The sequence below is a fragment of the Mirounga leonina genome, unplaced genomic scaffold (genome assembly GCF_011800145.1).
Source record: "Mirounga leonina isolate KUSES-001 unplaced genomic scaffold, KU_Mleo_1.0 Mir_234, whole genome shotgun sequence".
Classification (NCBI taxonomy): Eukaryota; Metazoa; Chordata; class Mammalia; order Carnivora; family Phocidae; genus Mirounga; species Mirounga leonina.
The window spans coordinates 1,128,545-1,141,639 of record NW_023270620.1 but is presented as its reverse complement, the minus strand read 5'-3'; the positions used below and the strand labels follow the sequence as shown (position 1 = coordinate 1,141,639).

The following is a 13,095-nucleotide window of genomic DNA, read 5'->3' as shown; positions in this document are numbered from 1 at the left end:
TTTCTGCTCCTTCCACCCCCAAACTTTTCTCTGAAGTTTCAATTGTTGGATTGGCAATACCCATTAAATGAAGTTCCTTTGAGTTGTTACCTATCCATCACTCGGGTGGTGGCTTTCAAATAGACTAAGACTATTTTTTTTTACTGTTTACATAATTGTGATCAAAATGTGATCTTGTATAGTTATTTTATCAGATTGTATCAGAAAGCAACACAACATAGTATGTAAGAACATGGGTTTTGGAGATAAGGAGATGTGGCTTAAAAAATCTGAATCTTCCACTATCAGCTGTGTATGACCTGGGAAATTTACATAAGAATCTCTGTCTGTATTATCTATAAAGTGGAGATAGGCCAAAGTCAAGGTTCTGATAGAATTAAATTATTAAGTGAATATAAAGTGTGCAGTAGAGTGCACGTCACCCAGTGGAGACTCAGTAAAGAGCGTTATCACTATTGCTGCCATTACTTCTACTTGTCTAAATTGATATGCCATTAAGCATTCTGCCCCTATTAATACAGACATCTTAGATTAAGGATGAAAATGTCACCTCAACTCTAATTACTCTTAAGACATGCATTTATTCCTTTTTTAATGTAAGGGCCTTATCATCTTTTATGGGAATTGAGAACCTCTGATATTTTGCCTTCTCTGTTATAGGGATGTGGCTTTTATTTAGCCAGGGAGTGTGCCTGTACCATGTGGTTATCACTGGCCATGTGATCTAATTGTCCCTGCAGCTATTCTGATTGGCTAATGCCTGTGATAGTGGTTGGTTAATATCCAGAAATATTATGATCTTTAAAAAAGTTCTCACTCTTATCCAGAAATATTACTTCAGAATTCTTGATTAAGATTAAAAACAGAAATGGGTAAAATAGGGGCACCTGGGTGGCGCAGTTGGTTAAGCGTCTGCCTTCGGCTCGGGTCATGATGCCAGGGTCCTGGGGTCAAGCCCTGCATTGGGCTCCCTGCTCAGCGGGGAGCCTGCTTCTCCCTCTCCTCCTCCGTGGTGCTCTCTCTTGCTATCTCTGTCTCTCTCTCTCAAATAAATAAATAAAGTATTTTAAAAATGGGTAAAATACTACTTTGGTGCATTTCTGACAAAAATGAGTAGTTATAAAAAATAAACAAATCCTTAATAATCTTGGAAAATGTGGTATCTGATTAAGCAGGATCTGACATGATACTTACCCATTTATTGTATTTTAGGTTTTAACTATACTAGGTGCTTTTAAGTACGTTCCAAATAATTTTCACAACTACCTTAAGAAGTAAGCATCATTTGCTCTATTTTCCAACCAGAATGTGAGTTGTGTATAAATTATTTGCCCAGTTTCACATAGCTTATTTTTTTTTTTAAGATTATTTATTTATTTATTTGACAGAGAGAGACACAGTGAGAGAGGGAACACAAGCAGGGGGAGTGGGAGAGGGAGAAGCAGGCTTCCCACTGAGCAGGGAGCCGGATGTGGGGCTCGATCCCAGGACCCTGGGATCATGACCTGAGCCGAAGGCAGACGCTTAACGACTGAGCCACCCAGGCGCCCCTCACATAGCTTATTAATACTGAAGAAAGAATTTAAATTCCTGTCCTGCTTGACTAAAAACCATTTTCTTAACTACAATGAAATATCAATATTCCTTTCTAAAAAGGTGATATAAGGAGAAATTTCAAGTAAAGCTGATAACAAAATAGTGGCATTGTTTTCTCACTCACAAAGGAGCAGATTAGATTATTATTTCATGAATATCCAGCCAATATTCTGCTTCCTCACACATTGGCACTCTGCTCTGTGTCTGTAGAAATCTTCAAGTGAGTTTGACAATCCTACTAAACAATAAAAAAGGAAGATTGTCCCCACTTGGGTGGACATGGGCTCCTGAGAAGGAGAGAGTTCAATACTTTTTAAATTCTGTCTTCACACTTAGCAAAATGCAAATTCACATCTGTAATAAGGTTTCAGAAACGCAGATAATCTTGCCTTTTTCTGCTCTTGAAATATTTTATTTAAATCTGTTACTTACTTATATTTATTGGTCTGGATAAAATGTCACTTTTCTTGAAATCTTCCCATGGAAGGTTTCTAGATTTAGCAAATAAAAATATAAAATCACTGGTTAAATTTGAATTTCAGATAAAAAACTAATTCTTTTAGATAAATATGTCCCATTCAACATTACAAAACAATACTAACAAGCTATTCATTGTTTATCTGAAATTTATAGCTGGTCATCCTATATTTTATCTGGTAACCCTATGTGGGAGTAACATTGTGTAATGGAAGCCACAGATAATGATTACCATAAAACGAAAAGACAGCACTTTTGAATTCAAATTAGAATTCAAAGTATGTGTTTACCACTTAACTACATGACAAGTCAGTTCCCCTTCAAATGGGTTGTGCTTGTAGAACTGGTATAACACCTCTATTCACACTTGGGGAGAATTAGAAAGAATCACCTGAAGAAGGGGCTTACAGAGTCTGGTGTTTGAAATGCTTAGGGATCTCAGGGGTGCCCATTGGGATACTCTCTGGGATAGACAGATCAATATGGATATTCTATAGCATGACATTTAAAATTTTTTTTCACATTTTAAAAATAATTTGAAAACTATTATTCAAGTACTCTTCCTATCTGAATTAATTCCTTTATATTGATTCACTCTACGTATGGGTGGATGATTCTTATTTCCATGTCTTCCATGACTGAAATTCAAATAAATCTTAAGATAGCCTTAAAACATAAGACTAAAGGAAGTATATGTAGAGGAAGCAATTCCATATTTTTTTTACATTCCCTTGGTGATGATGAACCATAGAGAAACTCCTAAAAATATCTACTTAGCTCTCAATGTCTTAAGCTTTGCAGCACCTTGAATTCTCAAAAATTAAGAGTTATGTGATCAATTGAATTCTTTTTATAATTAATGAGACGGTGTATGCATAGGCCATGTCTAGACATGTTCCTGTTTCAACTGATGTTCTAGAATGTAACAGAAGCTCAGTGTGATCAATCAATTTGTTAGGATCATTTAAATTAATTTCACAGAAACTTAAAAGTTTTTTCACTTACTCTAACAGAAGAAAGTTGAGGTTGAACAGGAATCATGTGAGATTTTTAAATAATATCTCAGCAAAGGTATCTTTGAATGTGGTTGTATAACATCTCTAATAATAAGTTAAAGGGATAAGCACTAATCATCATCCCTGCCTTTATAGCATTTTGATAAGACAGGCAGCTAATACATATTTTCATAGGACAGTGAAATGAATTTGTCTTCAGCTTTGATTAAAACAGGGACATCCGCATGATGCTGACCATCAGCTTCAGCAGGAAAAAAATGATATAGAGCATAACCCTCTCTAGTAATCATTTACATAATTTGACTTGGAATAAATCATTTGGATATTTAAAGCAACTGTCCAAGAGAGTCATAAAATTCCCAATTCTACAAACCACTTCTTTCTTGGGCAATTCAAAAGAAAATATATACTATCACAAGACACCTCAGTTGATTCTTTAGTCTGTATTTTCATCACTCAGCACCAGTGGAATTAGAATTCACCAATATCCTGAGGTCTTTATACCTTGAAACAGTTGATGACCAATTAGTAGCAGCAACAATACTAGCTAATATAATTTGTGTTTTTTAAATATGGCAGATAACGTTGCAAGCACTTTACATATATTATTTCATTTGACCCTCAAAATAATATAAGGTAGGATCTGCAAGATCTGTGAAAAGTCTGAGATCTTACCATACTCACAAGCTAACAAATTGGCTTACCACAGTTTCACGGATGTTAACAGAAGGCATGAGACTCCTGGTCCAGAAACAAAGAACAGTTTTATTACTCATGGTAATAGTAATGGCCAAAGTGCCTACATTTTCTTGGGTCAGTTCCCCCAGCCCCATTTCCTATAAAGCAAAGTGAAAAGAGCCATACAATGGGTTGAATTATAGGACAGGAACTTGGAGTATAGGGAACCCAAAACTTTTATAATGGGCAGTAAACATTATTGTTTGAGAGGAAGATATCATCTCTCTTTTCTCAAGCTCTTATCTATACAACATTCTTAAATGTATAATCCATAACAAAGATAGTCAGTGTCTCTGCTCAAAATACAAGCAGAAAAATGAGAGTTATGGGCAATTGTCTCCCAACAGGTATCAATATTATTTTCATTCTACAGATGGGTAAACTGAAGCACAGTAAAGTCACATAAGGTCACACAGCTAGTGGTCAGAGAAGTCAATTTTGGCATGGAAGTCGTTTGACTCTAAAACTCATGCTCTAGACAAAAAAATCTTTGATGAAAAATTAGTTGTGAATGATTAGATTTAAAGAGAATTCAAGAAGCTTTGAGCAGTCCATTATCTTTCTAGAAAATTTCTCTAGAAGTTGAAGTTCGGTTAGTGTTATTGTTTGCTTAGGTTTTTCAATTACAGCTAGGACACACTTATACTCATTTTAAAAATTAGAGTGTGGGAGAGGGATAAAAGAAAAAAAAAGATTAGAGTGCAAATTGTATGCTAATAATGCTACCTGAAGTTACACACAACACACACAAAGACAAAATTTCAAGCAATCTTATGCATATCAAATGTCTTCTGTGATGTTCTCAAAATAAGTTGTTGGTTGAGAGAATGAGAATATCACTTACACTATTTGGAAACTACAACCTCCTTGTGGCTAGTTTGATTCCTTTATCATTTAATCAACCCTCTCAAGTCAACTGGAATAAATAATAACAGCATTATGTCCATAAGAGCTTTATCAAGGTAAGAAGTTTTGCCAATTCTCAACTGCCCTGAGCAGTAAGGGTTGCTTCTGAATTCCTGTCCTGGTGACTTGATCTCATTCTCAGGTGAGATGCCTCCCATTAATATTGCAGCAAAGGGGGGTGCCTGGGTGTCTCAGTCGTTAAGCGTCTGCCTTCGGCTCAGGTCATGATCCCAGGGTCCTGGGATCGAGCCCCGCATCGGGCTCCCTGCTCCGCGGGAAGTCTGCTTCTCCCTCTCCCACTCCCCCTGCTTGTGTTCCCTCTCTTGCTGTGTCTCTCTCTGTCAAATAAATAAATAAAATCTTAAAAAAAAAAATATTGCAGCAAAGGTCAGCTTCTTTCCCTAAACATTTTGTTTCCTTTGTATCTCAAAATCACTGATTAACTTTTTATTTTAATGAAGAATAGCAATGAATAAATGATCCATTAAGTTGAATTTCAATGTATTTTGAGATGATGTATTTAGTGATTTTATTGGCAGTTTTTAGAAGAGTCTGTTCTCTTGAAAGATCCCCTCTGTTTGCCCATCAGTTCAACGATAGTTTTGGCAGGTTGCTCCCAATTCTCCGCATGCTGATTACTGCACTGTATACTGCTTAGGTACTCTAGTTGTATCATCCCCAGAGGCCCAGACCTCTAGTGGCATTTGCCACTTACCAAAATTCTCAATTAGTCTTTGCTTAGATTGTTTCTTATGGGCACTTAACAAAAGGAGAAAATGAGACTATAACAAGGCAAAAAGGAATCTAACAAGACTCATGTGTTTGACTAGACAGTGACAGAAATGTGTGCTGGTTTGATTGTTTTTCCCTTAAAAATTAAAATCAATATACAGAGTATTGAGAAAGGGAGTTTAGTTTGAAAACCTTCACAAAGAACCATTTAGGAAATCAGTCTTGGACTCTTGAAGTCTTAGTTATATTTAAAATCTATGTCTGTTCCAGACCTAGCACATTCAGTTATCTTCCATTGACCATCCTTTGGTGGTCTATTCCAAATGATTTTATAATTCACAATAGTTTATAAGAAGTGTGGGCTGAAATGTTTGGGTGAGTACTAATTTCAAGAGAATGATAAGATGCCTGTCATTCTTGCCTTGCTATGATCCCTTACAAACTGATCAAACTCTCCAGAATAGGCACCGTTGGGGGTGTTGGTAGGAATACAACACTTCTTACCTGGAGGAATAAATGCAGTTTCTAAAGATACCTAGCTTCTCCTAGGATCAGAATCCAGCCTGCTATAGGGTTAAAAATATTAGGTTATATAGGAGGACAGAGCACCATTCAGTACTTGCACCAGTTCACCTCTTTCAAAATCTTCCTTTGTTTTATAACGCAGACTGGTCAGAGGAGTACAATTCATGCATTCTGTCATGGCTCATGGTTGCTAGATATTTCGTCGGTCACATAAACAACTGAGGAATGCTGCCTTTTTATTCTTCAATTTGTGATTTACTTAGATTTCTGAGGATAAAAGTTTATAGAAGACAATCTTCTAAATTCAGAAAAGCTAACAAACAAATGGGGGGAAAAGAACAACAGGTACAAACAAAGGTTATTTTCCTTAGTAGAATGAAGAAATAATTGAGGCCAGAGGTACTGTGGAAAAGCCGAGATCAGAGAATGGTCCATGTTGAATAAGATCCTTTAATTAGCATGTTTTCTTCTCCAGAACCTCTGTTCTTTCTCATAGCCACATATTAGATCTTTCCAAGTTCTGGACTGACAGTTTTATTTTTAGGTATTTATTTTTAGTGCCTGGGACTTCAAGCCTCCATTGTCTTTCCATGCCACCCCAGAAATTCTGGCCTTCCCGGTGGTCCTGAAGTCTAAGTGAGTCTGCGTGAATCATGACCCCACACACCTGGCCCCTCTCTGGGACTGTGTAAGCTTTGGGGGTCTGGAAGGTGGTAACGGCATGCTGTAGGTAGACAGGTTGGGTGATGATAGAAGGGTCAAGGAGAGAGAAGAAGTACACACTGTTCATAGCCAGGTAAACACCACAACACTGGCTGCTACAATTTCCATTGCCCTTATATTTTAGAAGATTTAGAACTGCTACAAAATGCTAACTCCCACTGAATCCTCGCTTTCATGAAAAAATTAAAATGAAGTAGTGGTTGGACACTGTGTTAACACATTGGTTGTCATCATGAAGCTTTCAAACTAAAATTACTCTTTCAATTCCAAATCACCAAGCAGAGCTTCTTACCTTTTACCCTTAGAAGGAAGTGAATGTGTCACATGCAAACAATTTTGATTTATGTGTTTGGTTGACATTTATAGACTAGGCACTGTTACCCAGCAGCAAGTAACAGACATTGCTCCTGACCTCAGGAGGCTTTACATCTTGTGAACTAATCACAGAGAGTAAAACTGATTGGCAGAGGCTAAAACGCATAATTTTTTCCCCATGTATCCAGAGTCCCAGCTGCCAAACCTCATTTAAGTTTGGGCAAGAAAAGAGAAGGAATAATCCACTTGTGTGTCTCATGAAGATTTATAATTTTACTCAAAAACTTTTCTAAATCAAATGTATGTGTTTCATCATATCCTACAGTATATTAGTAATGATAAGTCATGTTTTTATTACTAATACGATCACTTTCTGTATGAGAAACCTGAGACCCAGAGACATTTCAGTGACCAGTTCAGTGGTCAGTTCACACTAGACCCATAAATAAAGTAGCTGGGAATCCGAGTCTTCCTTTGCCACACACCGTTTCTCCTTTCTCTCATAAAATCAGTCTTGCTAGAATTGCCAGGAGATAAGAGATCCAGCATAGCTAGTCTGTTCTGACATGAGTCAAAGAAAAATCTACAAGTCCTAACTTTACATGTTCTGTCAAGGCAAAGAATTTCAGAGGTTGTTATGGACATTGGTATTTTGGTTTCTGGGATCTAGCAACGACACAGGAAAAAAGGGAGGAGGAAAAACATGGAGCATGTTGATTAATTTCATGGGGGTACAGTCTTTTATAATAGAATCCCAAGATTAATGATGAGCTGTGTGTTGAAATAAGGGAATTACTGCATTCCTGTTTTGCTAACTGTGAGGAATAGGATTAGAACAACATTTGTGAAACTACAAATCATAGAAGTGCATTAAAGTATGTGTTTTTCCTTATAGAAGCTTGAATAATTGACTATTGGACCAAGCAGCAAATCTCAGCATGCCTCTAACATTTACTAATTACTGAAGTGTAGTTAGGACAACAAAGAAACCTGAAAATCCTCGGGAGTACCATTAAACAAACAGAGACTGTTCCAAAGCCAGGTGCTGAGTTTTCTCTGCTTTTTAAGTCTCTCGTTCATACTCTATGTTATTCCTTAAATGTTTTGTTTTAGGAAGCCCATGTAGTCAGGCTTTCTTTTTCAAAAGGAGTGACATAAATTCTGATTTATCTTTTCTTTCTTTTAGCCTTGTCATTAAAACGTCGTCAACAGACTGCAATGTTGCATCACCTGGCAGTGGAGGAAAAAAATGCAGAATCTCAGGCCCCAGCCAGACCTACTGAATCAGAGTCTGCATTTTTATAAGATCCCCATGTGATTGCAAGCACAGTATAGTTTGACCAAAACCAATCTCTCAGGACATTAGAGCACTTACATGAAAATTAGTTGGGTAAGGAAACTAAGGGTGACTTACAAATCTAGTAGTATGAATGACTTGGACTCTTAGATCAATTGTCAAGTGATCATTGATTGAATATCTATCTCTAGAGCCCCACTCTGCATAGGCACAGAGTAAAGAGGGTAGATACCACAGTGCATTGTACTGGCTGACAGGTCACATTTTGTTTATATTTGTGACTTATTTTTTCCTCTTTAGTTTCAAACGTCTCAAGTCCCAGTGAGGAGAGGACTGTCGGATTTTTAATTGGTCAGTCAGATCACACTTCCCATGAACACATACACATATGCAAACATTGCATTAACTAAAACTCATCTCAAGTGGGTTCTTCACTTATGGATGGGACCTGTCCACATGCTCATACAATTGCAAACATAAAGTAAAAGACTTTCAGTATCGATGCTCTAAAATTGAAGTGGCTGTTCTTCCTGAGCATGGCAGGAGCCCTGTGGAGAGCAGTGATGGCTGCATCCACCCCCCTCATCCTGCCCGGCCCAAGTGGCATTTGTGTTGACTCCCAGGCTACGGAAACAGAGACTTCTCTAGATTTCCAGGGATGCTGTGTTGCGTGTACCAATTCTTCCCCAATCGTCCCCTATGCTGGTTTCCTGGCTTCAACATTCCCATCTCTGTCTCTAAGTAGGTTTTCTCGTCATGGGATCATGACCTGTGCCGAAGGCAGACGCTTAATGACTGAGCCACCCAGGCACCCAATTTTAACACTTTTCATTCACAGCACTCAGAAACACTAAAAGCAACGTAGTGACTGGGTAAAAGAGGGAAGACCGTCCATCGCTTTGTTAGGATCCTCAGACACACTGTGTCTCCATTCACCACCATGGGAAACCAGAAACGTAAGTGGTGTCTGTTTTCACTTTCTGGGAGGCAGTGGAAAAGTTCAGTGAATTGGTTGCATCAGATGAAGACTTTTAATATTGCCATCGTTATTGTCCTTCTTGTCTGAATGGAAACATATGGGCTGGTGGAATTTAAGTGCATCCAGAATACCAGCTAGACTAAGGACTTTAAGATATAGACGTGGAGCGGTGGTTCTCAACCCTGGCTGCACATTAAAATCACCTGGGGAGCTTTTAATACGCATTAGTGCTGCAGCCCCCCCCTATATATTCCGACTTCATTGTTCAGGGATGGGAACCTGGCATTGGGCTCAGGCAGAGTGTGTGTGTGTGTGTATACCTCAATATATATATATATATATATATATATATATATATATATATATATATATATATATGAATCTTCATACACGTATATGTATTCATATTCATACAATGTATATCATTATCTCATTACTTTCCGTATAGAGCTTCAACCCTCTCTTAATAGTTTATCTATATATAAATACATGCATACAGAGACAACAATAGCTATTTATTTGGATCAGAACTCAGAACCGCTTGTTCTTAATTTTTCATAAAAACTGTCATGTTTTAAAACATAAAATTTGGTATGCGATAAATTAGCTCGTAGGTTTCTGAAATTACAAGGCACAATTACAGAGTTTCTCAGTCTGGGTGACCATTATGCTAAACTATTATGCCATTTAAAAACTCAGTTGAAAAAGTAACAATGTTCTATGTAAAATAATGAATGTGTTTATGTTATGTGATTCCGGTTATTGACGAGATTTTTGTTTCCAATTGGATACTTGGCATCAAGTCAGACACAAAAATCAGTTTCGAAGTTAAAATCAATGCCAAAGCAGTGAGTTAATTGATTTACTGGTTACAGGTAGGTGAAATCAGCAAAAAGTATTTACAACCATGTAGCAAGAGAATCAATACCCCTTATAAGATGATTTTTAAGCCACAAATAAGTTTATGTTCATTATCTCACTTACCCATCATTAAAGCTTCTGAGAACTGCCTTATTTTGATTTTACTGTTGTAGCAGCTCAGGCTTCGAGAAGCTGTCAGTCAGCTGGGGTAACGAGCTGGCTGAGTCAGGGTTTGAGTGTGGATCCTCTGGCCCCGAGTTCAGTGCTCCTCACATTACTCATAGCTGCTGCCAGCCTGTTTCAGCCCTGTCTCTAACCAGGGACGCAGAAGCCAAGCTGTGGCCTCGCCTTTGGCACGATTTCTAAAGTACTGTTTGTTCCAGCTCATGTGCGCTGTGAGCCATGTTGTCCTTAACATAAAAACTAAACGTGGAGTCCCTTTCTTTGTCCTCTTCAGGGAATATTACATCTGATATTACTTAAACTGGCGAGTGATAAGGCTTACCGGACATGCTGAGAAACGACAGCAGGGATTTCGCTACGGAAACAAAATACATACAAATTGGCAGAAATTTAGCATTTGGTAAAGAACAGCTTGAGTTCCTTCCATCTGCCACACTGATTTTCTTCACACTTAACCAAAATCATAAAGCAACCCCAGCACAGAGCAGATGAAATATGGAAACAAGTGTGAAGAGAACAGGTCAAAGGGGCCTGGTGACTCAGAGATTAGCCACTGGCGTCTTACTTCTGGGATCCAGGACGTCATGAAAAGTTCCCTGTTGCAGTTCATAAACCCACCAAAGATTTAATGCCCCCTGTCAGCATTCAGAGCATTGCTGTAAGGAGGCTGAGCCACGACTGAGCCTACAAATGAAATACACCACTGCTATTTACATCCCTCTGGTTTACACGCTGGGGCACTGGGAGCAGATCTGTGTTCAAAGCCCTGTAACATGTTTCCTTATGATAATACTATATTTTTTCCTATCATAAATTCTAGTCTTTCCCATAAAAACAATTCTTAGAATAATATTCTATCTTGAAAGAAAATCATTAAGGCCGTGTGAGGAATGTGGAATTTTGGACTTTAAATGTTTTCAGAATCCAGATAGATGTACCCTTTGACCAAATTATGCAATAGTAATTTATGTTTAATTATTTTAGAAATGCTTCTCTTTGAACAAATGCATACCATTTTGTGGTCATGTCTAGAATTTTTTGTTTAATCCAAAGAAACAACTTGGCCTAAAGTATTGTGAGTTTTCAATTACTTATACTTCTGTAAATTTTGTTGGTATACAAAATGGATCACTGTTTGGAAATGCATAAACTTATAGAAAAGTCGTTTGGGCCAGTGTTCATTGTGGATGAGTTGAATAAGAGGATATGTTAATGGCACTTTAACAAGGATAAAGTTGGTTGGATGTCCATGGGCTTTCTGGAAACTCCTCATCACTCCTCAGTGTTACTGTCTAGTGACCTCTAGCATTATAATACTTCTAGCAAGCAATAATGTTCAGGATATCTCATTGGCTTCAAGCTCTGTATTGTCTTCAAGATTGTGGACCTCTCCAGAATTCACAGTCATTTCATAGGCTGAGTAGAAGACAGATCCTTTATATTGAAGGAGTGTAAGTTATCAAGATTGTGAGCAGAAATAGAGTATAAGAAGTCAATGAGCTCAAGGAGACAAGTACAGGCCAACGAAACTACTTGAGGCTAAACAGGCAAAATAAGAAAGGGGAAACTGTGGAATGTTTATATTTCTGCAATCACAAAAGTGAGATGAGCCAAAAACATAACTGAGAATTTGACCAAATAGAGTTAAAATCTGATTAACGATGATGGTACACATATACGATTTCTGGTTGTATTGCATATAAGATGTGCACTTTATGCTAATGAAATCACCATGGAAATAAAGCGTGTAAACAAAAGAAAGAATGATTGGAGTAACTGGAAAGAGTAATTGGTTACCTCCATTTGGGGGAAGGCCCAGGAGGTGATGAGCAGGATTTGCACCACAGCATGATTAGATTAAATTGTCTTGGACTTGTGTGTTATTAGTAAGAACTTCTAGGTATGGCACTTACCAGCTGTTCTTCCTGTGTCCTTGGTCAAAGTCAATATAAGTAATAAAACCATGTAGCTTCATTTCCTCACGGTCTCATCTGTTTCAAAAATTCACATCACTGAAGGAGTACCTGGGTGGCTCAGTCGGTTAAGTATCCACCTTTGGCTCAGGTCATGATCCCAGGGTCCCGGGATTGAGCCCTGCATCAGGCTCCATGCTTAGTGGGGAGTCTGCTTCTCCGTCTCCCTCTGCTCCTCTCCTTGCTCATTCTCGCTCTCTGATAGATAAATAAAATCTTCTTTTAAAAAAATTCACACCACTGAATAAACTGGGGAAAAGGTTGAAACACATTCTCCTGGCTTTTAGGCATTGGAGTAGTAATGGCAGTCTGGTAATTAAAGTTTGAGCTCTCCCTGATATTATGCACCTTCTGGTGGCACACTCAGAAGGGACAGTGGTTAGGGAAGAGGAGGTCAACACAAAGAATATAATTTGTTTACAGTAATTGATGTAAACCTAGTAGAATGTTGTACCCGAAATATTTATTGTAACTTGGAAATGCTCTATATTGAAAGGGTGGTGGGGTGTAGCAGATTGGTTTAGGTGCAGGGTTCTTTGCCCTCCGTTTCACCCATTTGAACAAACGTCGTATGTCACACTCTTAATCTATAACTTAGACTGTACTCATTTTAGAACTTAAGTAGAATAAAAAGTTTGTCATGTATATAATAGTTATATTTCTGATTTTATTCTTGTCTGTTGCAGGTCTGGATCTGTATCGTCTGTGTCTTATCAACCCAATAAGGAAGGGCCTCCTTGTGATAATTAAACTTGCCCATCACGACAATTAAAC

The 13,095-nt window shown here is 37.9% G+C and overlaps 2 long non-coding RNA genes across 3 annotated transcripts in view; one reads left to right on the top strand and one right to left on the bottom strand.

Moving 5' to 3' along the window:
- Positions 1-10,608, bottom strand: part of LOC118026447 — a 27,752-nt gene extending 17,144 nt beyond the window's left edge. For both annotated transcript variants that reach the window (XR_004683585.1, XR_004683584.1), the window contains exons 1-3: positions 10,289-10,608; positions 3,794-3,830; positions 2,029-2,087 (exon numbers count right to left, since the gene is read on the bottom strand). This is a non-coding gene — a long non-coding RNA (uncharacterized LOC118026447). The remainder of the gene's footprint in view (positions 1-2,028; positions 2,088-3,793; positions 3,831-10,288) is intronic.
- Positions 4,724-13,095, top strand: LOC118026448. Its single transcript, XR_004683586.1, has 3 exons — positions 4,724-4,789; positions 9,164-9,281; positions 13,008-13,095. It is a non-coding gene; the product is annotated as an uncharacterized LOC118026448 (long non-coding RNA).